This window comes from Podarcis melisellensis (assembly GCF_964234715.1).
Source record: "Podarcis melisellensis genome assembly, chromosome: 9".
In the NCBI taxonomy this organism is placed as follows: domain Eukaryota; kingdom Metazoa; phylum Chordata; class Lepidosauria; order Squamata; family Lacertidae; genus Podarcis; species Podarcis melisellensis.
In genome coordinates this window covers 22,909,565-22,922,663 of record NC_138541.1, presented here as the reverse complement: position 1 = coordinate 22,922,663, position 13,099 = coordinate 22,909,565, and positions in this window count along the sequence as shown.

The window sequence follows — 13,099 nt, the reverse complement described above, 5'->3', positions numbered from 1 at the left end:
GCTCCTGCCTCTGATTCAGAACTTCTCTCTGTCACAAATTCTCCCAGCTCACGAAGCCCTGTTGCCCTTTATCTCCCGATACCTCCTCTTTCCAGTCTTCTCCCTCTTCTCCCTGTGAACATTCATCATTGTCCCACAGAGCCAGTGTGGTATAGTGGTTAAGAGCAGTAGACTCGTAATCTGGTGAACCAGGTTCGCGTCCCCGCTCCTCCACATGCAGCTGCTGTGTGACTTTGGGCTAGTCACACTTCTCTGAAGTCTCTCAGCCTCACTCACCTCACAGAGTGTTTGTTGTGGGGGAGGAAGGGAAAGGAGATTGTTAGCCGCTTTGCGACGCCTTAGGGATATCAAATCCAAACTCTTCTTCTTCTTCACTGCCACTCCCACTCCACTTTGAGCCTTCTTCCTTGGTGGTTCCCCAGCTGGTTCCTCCCACCATTCCTCTGTGCCCAACTAGTCCATGTCAGCAGTGCCCCCCAGATATTTTTGGACTCTTAACTCCCTGCCTGCCTGGACAATAGCCAGGAATGATGGGAGCAGTGTTCCAACAACATCTGGAGGTCCACGGCTTAGCCACCCCTGCTGTAGCTCTTGCTTCCAGCTATGATTGCAACCCGCCTTCTCTCTAATATGTCCTCCGTCAACTTGCTCAACAATCTGTCAGACACTTTTGTTTTTGCACGAGCGTACAACAAGCTGTCCCTCTTTAGATGTCTTGTTTGTGTGTGATTTTCCCTCTAACACTTTTGATCGCCTGCCATTTGTTTCTGTGTACTTGTGGCAATGGGGATGCGAACTGGATGTACAAAGCTAAGACTCCGCTGCGTTTTTTAAGTGTGGAAAATGTTACATCAGATGCAGACCTCAATCAATTGCTTAAGATTGTTTATAATTGCGCTCCTCCAATAACCAAAACCACAGCCCTAAATTCATTTCTTCCCTCCAGACGTCCTTTGACTGTGCGGAAAGACTTGTAAGTTGCTCTAGGATGGCAGACCAACTTAATATGGACATGGCTAGGCCCTACACTTCCTGCCCGAGCCAATTCTTAATTGGTACTTCAGACGAAAGCTAGGCAACTATCCAAGCGGCTTCATTCATATGTTAGTTTGGTTTCTGGAAGAAAAAAGCCATGTATAGGACTGGAAATAGCTAGTTAAGCACAAGCAACCACATTTACATCTTTGGTCAATTTTCTCTTCAGTAAGAAGAAAGCAATTGTACAACCCAGCCAGTCCAGAGAATGCCAGTGGTACAATCAAATGGCATTATTTATTTGGGTTTTTGGAGGATTATGTTTAATTGGGGTTTGAAAATCAAAGCCAACATCCTAAATTGAATTTCACTATGTCTGTCAGTCCCTTTGGGGGCGGGTGATGGAAAGACCTCTTTCACTTTTAGTTTTCACACTGTCTAGCGAGACCTTACTGCAGAAGTGGAGGCTGGATCTGTCAGCAAGCTCCAGAAATCACCCCACTACTCTGTGGACCACTTTCACAGGTGGGTGGAACCATCCACCTCTCAATCACCTGGTGTCAGGTGACACCAGGTGACTCAACTTTGAACCCGTAACTTGCAGAGGAAGAATCCTGAGTGCACTCTCAGTGTTCTCCAATTCTTCTTTTCCAGCTGGGATTCAATGCTTCTTGAAAGTAGCACCTTTTTCTGACCCTGCAGACCTCTTGCAGCAGAGCAGGCTTTAGCCCACTGCGGCGATGGAGGAGGACCCTGAGGCCTTGCTGCACTGTGAGGTTTCACAGTGGTGGCAGCAGCAGCAGCAGAGGAGGAGGCAGAGAGACAGCCAGCGAATGTAAGGTGGCAGGTAGTGGGGGGAGATAGTGTGGAGTGTGTATCTCAATTGTACCTTCCAATATATTGGAGAGTATGCTGAGGTTGCCATGTTCCATCTTGAACTTTAATGGGTTTCTTGTATTTCAAAAAGTAAAAACCAGGATGCCCCCAAAGTGGTTGTTGAGCTTTTTTTAGGAAACCGCCAAAATTATTGAGCTTTCCTTAGGAAGGCAATTTTTTGACTTGCCTAAGATCCAGGACAAAGTGCCACCTTTTGGAAATTCCCGCCCCCCGGACATCAATTCCACCTTTGAAATCCCGGTAATGTCTGAGAAAATATGGCAGCCCTACTTCTTGAGATTTAGTGGGTTAATAATTTGTTTTAGCTACCCGGAATCCAATTTGATAAGGGACATGGCATGTTTGGAAGTCCTCCATCGCTGTGCTATAATGTGTTCTTTAAAATTCTAAAGCAATCATAGTATAAGAAAGCTTGTTTTAATTTTTTAGATCTACTTGTTATCTTTCCATACTCAAGGTAAAATTATTTCAGCTAACATTATTCCAAGTTAGATGGACAACTCTGTTTGGAAACGAAAACTGAACACCTTTAACCAGCAACATACGAATGGTCCAAAGCCCAGATATGGGCCTAGATATTGGTTTTCACACTGCCTTTAAGCCAAAACATATCCACTGTGCACATAAGAATCATTTCACTAAAGTCAGTAAGGCTACTCAAATGAGGCATTGCAGCAAGTTTTGGCACTGTGTATTTGAGCACTGCAGATGTGGAAACCCTATCATAGCCAAAGACAAATAATGAGTTCTGCATTACAAGCGAGAAATGACTGGAATTTATTTCTGATCATGCATTGTGACCCACATCAAATTCCCTAATGAAAAGGTTTTTATATGCTAATGTGTAATTTATAATTTCAATAACTTTTCCCCAATATGTCATTCTTGCCAAGTCAGCAAAAGGATATAAACAGGTAATTGTAGAAAAATTATCCTTGTTATGAATTAATGCTACAAAACCCTTTTAATTTTATTCACAATGGGGATGGGGGGGATTTGGTTTAGTTCACATTTAAAGGCACACATGCTTAATTTACACTCCTGAAACAATATGGGAACTGAAATGCAGGTGTCTTTCAAAATTCACACTTTTCCAAATTTTGCAATGCAGTTTCCCAGCAAAGCAATGTTTACCAGAGAGAGAGAGAGAGAGAGAGAGAGAGAGAGAGAGAGAGAGAGAGAGAGAGAGAGCGCGCGCGCACTGGGTAAAATATGCACAAAAACTTCTGTTTAGGTGGAAAGAACATACAAAAATGCATTATTGATCCAAATATTGGGAAGTTGCATCAAAAATTGATATACGAGCAGAAATTTGAACTAAAATGCTGGTGGCTTTCATGAGGACATGTTTTTGTTTTAAAAAAATATATGCAAACTCATGTGGAAATGTGGAGAACCAAATTTAAGACTGGAAACATGAAAAACTGAGTGAACCCAAAATTGACAGATGCCCCTATTTCTTGATGACTAAGATGTCGGCGCAATGCACACCTCTTGTCCTGAATTTGTTGGAATCAGTTTCTGTGATGGAGATGTAACTCTTCAGTTGATATTGGTGGTATCACAACAGCTGAGTTCTAATCTAATTTGTCTTGGGTCACCTCCCTATACAGCTGGGAATCTATAGGACTCAACTGTATGCTTTGGAAGGGTTAGTTCAAGGGGTAAGAAAAAGAAGAAGAAGAAGAGTTTGGATTTGATATCCCGCTTTATCACTACCCGAAGGAGTCTCAAAGTGGCTAACATTCTCCTTTCCCTTCCTCCCCCACAACAAACACTCTGTGAGGTGAGTGGGGCTGAGAGACTTCAGAGAAGTGTGACTGGCCCAAGGTCACCCAGCAGCTGCATGTGGAGGAGTGGGGATGCGAACCCAGTTCCCCAGATTACGAGACTACTGCTCTTAACCACTACACCACACTGGCTCCTAAGAAGGGCACTTAGAAGCTGGAACTGAATGTCTAAGGGGGCAGTGTATAGCTAATTCACTGTGCCTGGATACAACAAAGTTGTCACATGCTTTCTAAAGGAAACGCATTCCAGCACCCCTAAAACTTTTAACAGAACCACTTTATTACTCATACACCTTTTCCCTATACTACGCAATTGAAATCAGGCATTGGGAATAAGAAGACCAAAATCAAAAACAGTCAGGTTATGGCTGCAAAGATGTCATAAACTAAGAGAACAATTCAAAAAAGATGAAGAAACTGGGCTTAAGACAACACCATGAAATTTAATTCACCAGTATCAACAAACAGGATTAACGTTTTGTTAAGTCAAATGGAAAATCTGAGTACACACATGTATAATGATGGCAACAAATTGTGCAGCAGGATCACCGAAGGGGATCAGAGAGTTTCAGCAGATGTGCATCTAAGCATGTTTACTCGCTAGCACATAGGATTGCAGCCTAGAAATGAGACAAGGCTCCACAAGGCTGTCGAAGCAAAAGGCAGACAGTGTTGCTGTTGAAACATAGAAATCAACCACTTCCACACACCTATTGTCGGTCTATCATTTGAAGAAAGGGTGAGTTAACAGAGTGTTCTTTTCTTTTAACTGAGACATAAAAGACAAAATAAAGGGTGGTTAAGAAGGAAAGGCTGAGGGACAGACATGGAAAGTATATGAGGAAGAAAATGACAAAAGAATGAAAATAAGGATAAGCTATGGGGGAAGTGGTAACTGTAAAAGTTTTTAAAAGGCTACCACAGGCCATTTTGTGTGTTCCTCCCCAAAACCACTGCAGTTATGCCTTGTACTTCAGGACGTCACAATCCTAACCAACCTGCTTAATACTGAGCTAATCATTATGGTGACCTCCAGATGTCATAGGACTACAGATCCCATAATCCTCTATCATTGGCCATGCTAGCTGAGGTTGATAGGAGTTGGAATCCAATAAAATCTGGAGGGCAACCTGTTAGTGACACCTGGCTCCTGCTCTCCCTTCTTCAGCCCCTTTAGCTGGATGTGGACCAGCCAGCCCTTCAAAGACAAGAGTCCTTTGGATAGAGGACTATCTTCTGTAAAGTAGACACCTGTTACCCAAAATTGAGTTTCAACAATGCTGAAATATCAGGTAGTCCCAGCCTGGCCCTTCAAGCTGCTGATGTGCCACAAATTACAATTTGTGGAAGAGGACAGGCTACTGAACTTGCCGATCAGAAGGTCGGCGGTTCGAATCCCCATGATGGGGTGAGCTCCTGTTGCTCTGTCCCAGCTCCTGTCAACTTAGCAGTTCGAAAGCACGTCAAAGTGCAAATAGTTAAATAGGTACCGTTCTGGCGGGAAGGTAAACGGCATTTCCATGTGCTGCTCTGGTTTGCCAAAAGCGGCTTAGTCAAGTTGGCCATATGACCCAGAAGCTGTATGCCGGTTCCCTTGGCCAATAAAGCGAGATGAGCACTGCAACCCCAGAGTCTTCTACGACTGGACCTAATGGCCAGGGGTCCCTTTACCTTTACCTAACATTTGTGCAGGCAAACTAAGGTTTTAGGCAAATCATTTTTTGTTGACCATGGAACTAAGCAAGGGACAAAATTCTTCCAATTAACAGAGGGGGTTGTAGCTTTCTGTCAAGCTAAAAGGAAAGAAAGCAATGGAAAATTGGCCAGGTATGCAACACCTGCTGTGCAGCATAGGACTACTATATCAGCTTCCTGGTCCCCAGCCAATCCCAGACCTGCCTGTGAACCAGGTGTTTTCCTCTCTACACATAATAACAAGGGGGTGGGCATGAGTTGCATGGGGAAACTGGTATGAGAGGAAAGGATTAGAACCACTTAATCACAGCACCAAACCCCCTCCAATTGTTTTTAAGAAAGAAAGAAAATATGGACAGTTCCAATCACAGAGCTTCCACATAACATGTAGCTTGATGTTGACAGTAAGATGTTAAACAGATGTCCATGTCTTGAGAACACCACACAGGATCACACATAGGAACATTCAGCCCATGCCAGCAGTACTCACAGTTTGGACCCCATATTTTATTTTAGCTCAGTCCATTGTTGACTTTTATAGTCACCACTTGTACAGCCATTCACACAAACGTCTTCCATGTGCATCCTGACTCCTTCTACAATGTGCACATTGTACAAGTGCAGAGCCCTTTGTTTTTCCAGCAAAAAGGAGAAAGAAGAGAGGCAGCTCTGATGAGCTGCAATTTTAAAAAAAGCAACGGGCTTCTTCTCTCCTGTGAAGGATCAAATGCAAGCATGCCCACATACACTTCAAACGGCTCTGTGAAAAATGTAAATTTAATGCTCACCCAGATTAAAGAGGATCAGATCAATTAAATAAGCTGGCAATGGTTCATCATGCGGTTCCATTAGCTAGCACAAGACCCATTAAAGTCAATGGAGATTATGCCAACTGGAAGATTGTGCTGACAGGGAACGTTTATTTTCAGCCTCTAGGCTAAGGAGCTGATGTTTTGAATTTTCTGGAAACACTGAGAATGCCGATCGCAATTTGTTCATCTTCCCTCCCTCTCTCAGTGTTGCTGCAATTTTTTCCATAACACCAAACAAAGGAAGGTTTAAGCACAGAGATGTGTATGCTGGATGTTGTCATTGTGCTCTTAGTAATCGCTTTTGGGTATTTGGCTTTCAGGGGATAGAAGTAGGACACTCTAGATGAGGCACAAATGTCCCTCACCCTAATCAGATGGACAGAGATGTCTGCCAGCATCAGAGATTTGTTGAATCAACTCACAATTAACCATCATTATTCCTTTCTGTAATTAAACTCCTCTATTATCACTAATGTCTTATATATGTGCACAATGAAATGTATGTCAATAACCTGGACATGATTCTTCCAGCAGAGGCACCACCTCTAGCAGGCTGCAGGGCAGAAAAATGGAACAATCATGCAATGGAATGGGAGAAAGTTGCTTATCCCTAAGAAAACCATGGCCAGCACATTCACTAGCAGAAAGCATTTCCTGTGGAATAGCTGTATTTTAACTTGCTTTTTTATTATTTGTCTCACATGTGTTGCAAAAGCATCTAAATGCTTGCAATATTGGAGCTGGCTTTCCCTTTCATTCTGTGCACAGCTCCAGTCAACATTTCCAAAACGTAAACAACTACAACTGGGAAGCGTAATTGGATGGTAGAGAGGGGAGCAAAATGTAAGCAAATACCCCTTTAATATTTCTCGTCTCCTTTTGGCAGCTTCTTCTGAGCCACCACAATCTTGCCATATCAATCACACTCACTATGGGATTTATTCATCAATGCTTGCATCTCTATGGTGGCTCCATGGGCTCCCCTGACTTATGCAGAAAGATGAAAGGGAGGAAATGTGCATAGCAAGGCTAAATAATGACAAATTTGGGGGGAGTATTTGAACTGTTTTAAGAAACAAAGAGGAAGAAGAATAGTTTCTGGTGGTCCAAAGGATGTAATTAGAACAGATAGGGATGGAACTGAGCAAAGAATTTAGGCTGACTGCCATGAAATATATACAACCCTACACACACACACACACACACACACACACATATGAATGAGATCCATATTCTCCCAACGGGAGCAATGGAAACCTCGTAGTTTGAGCAAACCATTTATAGAAATTTGTTCCAGTGAGTAGAAATGTCAGTCTCGTGGAATCACTACATCGCCTTGGACAAGTTCATATCTCTCACTTCCTATCTGTTAAAAGGAACAACAGTGACCGCCATCTGGGTGAGCTGCAGAGAGGGCCGGCTCATTGTGTGATTGGGGACCCCTACAGAATTTTTAAAAGGTTGCATTTATTAAAATAATCACCACCACAAAATTCATTTCATTCATTCATTCCTTTCATTTGTATGCCGCTTTTACACACACACACACACACACACACACACACACACACAATCATGCTCAAAACAGCTTACAGAAAAAAGAGGAATGCATTTCAAACAAAGAGTACAAAAACAATTGCATAATAGGCAAAGCAAAACTATAGCAAATATAATGACATACAAAAAACCACATTTCAATACTATAAATATAACAAGATTACACAAACCCCATACAGCATCCAATAGCAAAAATAACAAAGGAGTGTCACTGTTTCACTTTAGTCCAAGAAACACCCTCCTGAGATGTTGCTCACAGTCTCTCTCCTTCAGTAGCTCCTTATAAGGCTTCCAAAGGGTGGGGCAGTTGGAAAACCCTCGCATGAATGATTGAGTATGAAGAGTAACAGGGACAACAGAATACTATTATTATTAATTATTATTATTATTATTATTATTATTATTATTATTATTATTATTATTACAGTGGTACCTCTGGTTATGAACTTAATTCGTTCCGGAGGTCTGTTCTTAACCCGAAACCGTTCTTAAGATGAGGTACCACTTTAGCTAATGGGGCCTCCTGTTGCTGCTGTGCCGCTGGGCGCCTGATTTCTGTTCTCATCCTGAGGTAAACTTATCAATGCGAGGTACTATTTCCAGGTTAGTGGAGTCTGTAACCCGAAGTGTTTGTAACCTGAGGTTTTTGTAACCCGAGGTACCACTGTTTTATTATCTTGCAAAGATCAACATTTAAATTTAAATTATTTACTAATTTAAGAATTTATCACTTGCACTTTCATAAAAGTATAACAAGGCAGTATACACATATAAGATTATAACAAGCTCTGTAAAAGCATCAGTAAAAATGTCAGCAAATGCTGGATCTTTAAAAATGGGGGGGAAATCATATTGCAAAGGCCTGTCTGAACAGTATTTTTCAGAAGTCATCTAAAAGAAGGCAGATGCAATTCTTGCTGAACTGCTACTGGTAGGGAGCTACAATGGGCAAGTTCTGCCACACTAAAGGTCAACTGAACCTCAGGGACAAGGAGGACCAATAGAAGAAGAAGAAGAGTAGAAGAGTTTGGATTTGATATCTCACTTTATCACTACCCTAAGGAGTCTCAAAGCAGCTAACAATCTCCTTTCCTTTCCTACCCCACAACAAACACTCTGTGAGGTTAGTGGGGCTGAGAGACTTCAGAGAAGTGTGACTAGCCCAAGGTCACCCAGCAGCTGCATGTGGAGGAGCGGAGATGCGAACCCGGTTCCCCAGATTACGAGTCTGTCGCTCTTAACTACTACACCACACTGGCTGAAGTTCCCCATCAGAGGATCTCGGTGACTGAGGCAGAGCACAGAAGATCAGATGATCCTTTACATGTGCTGAATAAAGCTGCGGCCATTCTACATAACATAATCCCTCCTAGAGACCGAGGGATCCTTAATAGGAATGAGGTAAGAAATGCACCAATTATGATGGGAAGCTCAAATGGACTTGTGTCATGTCCTGTTGTAATGCAGAGGAAGAACGCGAGAGAATTTGTAAGACTGCAGCCACTGAGATGTGACGGAGTCCCATGAGTCATTTAAACCATTGAGGTCCAACTCTTTCTTACATTTATAACAAGAATGTGAAATCAAGAATAACATGCCTGCAGATTAGCAAGACGTCAAGTATTACATTGTTCTTAAGCAGAGAGGGAGGCTGGTAGTGGAATATCCTCCTTCTATTCTTCAGGCACCGATACGGTCCAATTAGCCCTGACTGTACGCTTCTTTGAAGAACGACTGAGCTGTAATTTGTAGACAATTTCCTGGTGCTTTGAGTCAAATAAAGGAGAGGGATAGGGTTGGAAGCAGATCCCATATGTTCCCATACCACCTTTTTCATCTAAAATGCTGTTTGTCGGAATTGTCAATCTCACCTCAAGAACGTTAGGTATCATCTGTGACTACACTGAGCCTGGCTGAGAGAGCTGATTTTTGGTGACAACAAAATTAGAATTAGAATGTGCTCGCTTCAAAATTTGAATGGGCTGTTGTGTCAAAAACAGTTGCCAAACAGAAAAGCGGGGGGGGGGGGGGACAACACTCCGCTTGAGGCCCTGCTGGTGGAGATTGTCCGTAATGAATCAACTCTTTGGGGATATAATTCAAACCAATACTTATGGTGTAAATTAAATTCTGGTCTGCACTTCGACTGCCAATTGTCTTGGATCCTTAATCTGGCTGGCTGGCTGCTGTGCATGTTTCCAATCTTTCCTGTTCGTCCCAGGTGGATGGGTTCTGTGGGCAAGAAACAAAAAGGATCTGAACATACAGCTATGCCAGGAGCTTTATTAGTAAGAGAAGCATGGGGTGGCAACAATTTGAGCTAGATGTTTGGTTCTTCCTTTTATTTTATTTTGTAAAAAACAAAACAAAAAAAAGTCCATTGTATTAGTTGAATTTCCTTGAAGACACATGTCAGGAAGCACATTCAGCACAACGGGAGAAAAATCAACCTAATAAGCAAAAAAATCAAAATCAAAACACAAATTGGTCAGGTGGCTAGCCCAGGGTATGTACAGGTAAGGTTTGTAGCTACTAGAAAAAAGTGGCCAATGAGGAAAAAAATCTAATCAGCCCACTAGGTATTTAGCAGCATTAAAGATTCCAAAATACAGGAAAACATTTCCAATGGTTAGGTTTAATACTTTGCCACTGGCAATTATGGAAGTTTGATTTACCCAAAACCCAGCTAAATTGACATTTTAGATTCTTCCCAAAACCCAGCTAAATTGACATTTTAGATTCTGCCCTTGTGGACAGAATCTCAAATGCTCAGTTGAAGCATTGGTCCATATTCTTCTCCATTGTGTTTTTTATAAGGATATAAGATCCCAATTTATGTGTTCAGTACTCTCTTTAAACTTAGGGAACTCAGATAAAGTTTTATTTCAACTCTAAAATCACAGAATACATAGCAAGTTCTTTGCCATAGACATGAAAACTAGGGCACAATTGTTAATAACAGACAAAATTGTCTATTATTTATATATTTTTGATCTTTATTTTAAAAGACACAAACTGTGTGCATTTATATTGTGTTTTCGCTCTCTGTACTGTTGTCTGGATAACCCTATACAGTATCTGATGCTTATGGTCAGAACATCAAATAAACTAAATTGCACTGCTTTTGAGGCATCCTAATCACACCCATGCAATTAAAAGCATGCTTGATGTTTTAATTTGCTGGAATTAGCCCAGGGTGGCTACAACAACCCAGTCAGATGGGCAGCATATAGATGATTCTTCTTCTTCTTCTTCTTCTTCTTCTTCTTCTTCTTCTTCTTCTTCCTCTTCCTCTTCCTCTTCCTCTTCTTCCTCCTCCTCCTCCTCCTCTTCTTCTTCTTCTTCTTCTTCTTCTTCTTCTTCTCCTCCTCCTCCTCCTCCTCCTCCTCCTCCTCCTCCTCCTCCTATAGAGAATGGAATTGGGCAGAGTAGTTCCAGCATCCTCATTTTCCTTCATAAATTGGAGGCAAACATCAGCGCAGAGAGCCTCCTCTACACATTTAGGCTCCTTGCTCAGTTGAAAACCCTGGACAACCTGCTTCCAACTTGCACAGGGAAACTACAGGAACAGAAAAGTCTCCGCAACTGCAACATTTATCCCTCCAGCCTGTGGGGAAGGGCCACAGCTCAGTGGTGGAGCATCTACCTGGCATATAAAAGCTCCCAGGTCCAATTTCCAGCATCTCCAGGTAAGACTGAAACCCTGCAGAGCCAACAATGTTGGCAATACTTAGTTTGATGGACCAGTGGTTCCCCCCCCCCACACACACACACTCAATGTAGGGCATCTTCCTATACTCCTAAGCTGGTGGTGATGGCAACAGGAGGTAACGTGTAATGTATCAACAAACGATTAATTTCTCTCAGAGCCCATTGCTCTCAATTTATGAACTTGACTCATCAATAAAGACATACACTTTTACAGTTTTGGTGAGCTAAATTTACATGTCAAATTAAGGAGGCCAGTCGCAGAAGAGTCAGCAATCCGATTACAGTATGTGGTTCCTCTTCTTTTGGTTCTCCCTGGTCGTTTGGAGATGGAGTGGGAATATGTAGTATTGCTTGCATAGAGCAAATTGTTCTGAGAGAATCACTTGGGGAAGAGCAACAGCACCTGGTGTTCATGACTCTGCATTTCCTGCAAATCTTTAGCGTTGTTCCTGGGGCTTTTGGAGCCAATATGAAAAATGGTGCTTTTTTGTTATGGAAGTAGCTTATCTCACAGTCCATGTAACAGTTGCCATATCAAGTAACTCGTCCTGGGTAAACTTGAGTCACATTTGCATTTTGTTCTCTTGAGATATGATGCATGCTTCAGTTTTACAATGATGTTTTCAGGGCTGGATACTAAAGTATCATGATTTTTTTCGGGGGAGGGGAGACTGCTTTTACAGAATGTAAATAAATTTGATGAATAAATAAAATAAAAATAAATAATCATGAGTAGTGGAAAGTTATACCCATCCTAGAAGGTTGTCCATTGCTCAGTGTGCCACTGATACTTTAACATCTGTGGTCCTCCAGGGTCTTTTTGTTTTCAAATAGGCCCAGTTCATATATAACAATCTTGGGCTGATAAAATCGTGGTTTTATGAGCCTGAGAATAACATGAGTCAAAGTTGTTGGACTTCTTCTTCCCTCACTACCTGGCTCAAGTGTTTTGATCCTCACTTATCAAACCACAGTTTCCTGTGACATCTGAACTTGGAAACTGTGGTTTACTTGCAGATTATAAACTAGGATCTGGCTGTGATTTAATGGTGAGTGGTCATGATGCCTAAAAAAATGGCTGGTGTTGCTTTCATTTCAAGTAGTTACTGGAGCCAGATGCCAATGCCAGAGTCATTGGGAAAATGGGAATTCCCCTTTCTCTCATATGGAGGGAAAGGAAACATCATCTGGTGTGATGCCGAATCTCACATAGACTGTCTTATTATTGCTCTTTATAAGACAGTTTGACAGCTTTTTCTCCCTTCAGTTGACAAGTGGGGCACAATTGCTATCATTAAATAAATAAATTTCCCATTGTTGATCCCCTAGAGCCTTCATAAGTCACCACAGCCATTTCAAGGAATACTATGAAGAGTTGTTACAAATTCATTTTCACTTATTGCCAGCTGCCCTAGAGGCCCGTTATCAGGCAGAAATGCATAGTTTTAAATAAATTAAGAAATCCCATTCTCCAAAAGGACAATCTGTCTCCAGCTTAAGTGTTTCTGGTGAAAGTCAGTCCTGGAACATATTAAAGTTGTCGTTTTATAGCACAAACTCTGCTTTTGTTCTTTTGCTCTGTCTTTCTTAAACAAAACCACTTCTGGCTTCCACAAATTGAAGAAATGGACAGACACTGGTATTAACCATATAATTTTTCTG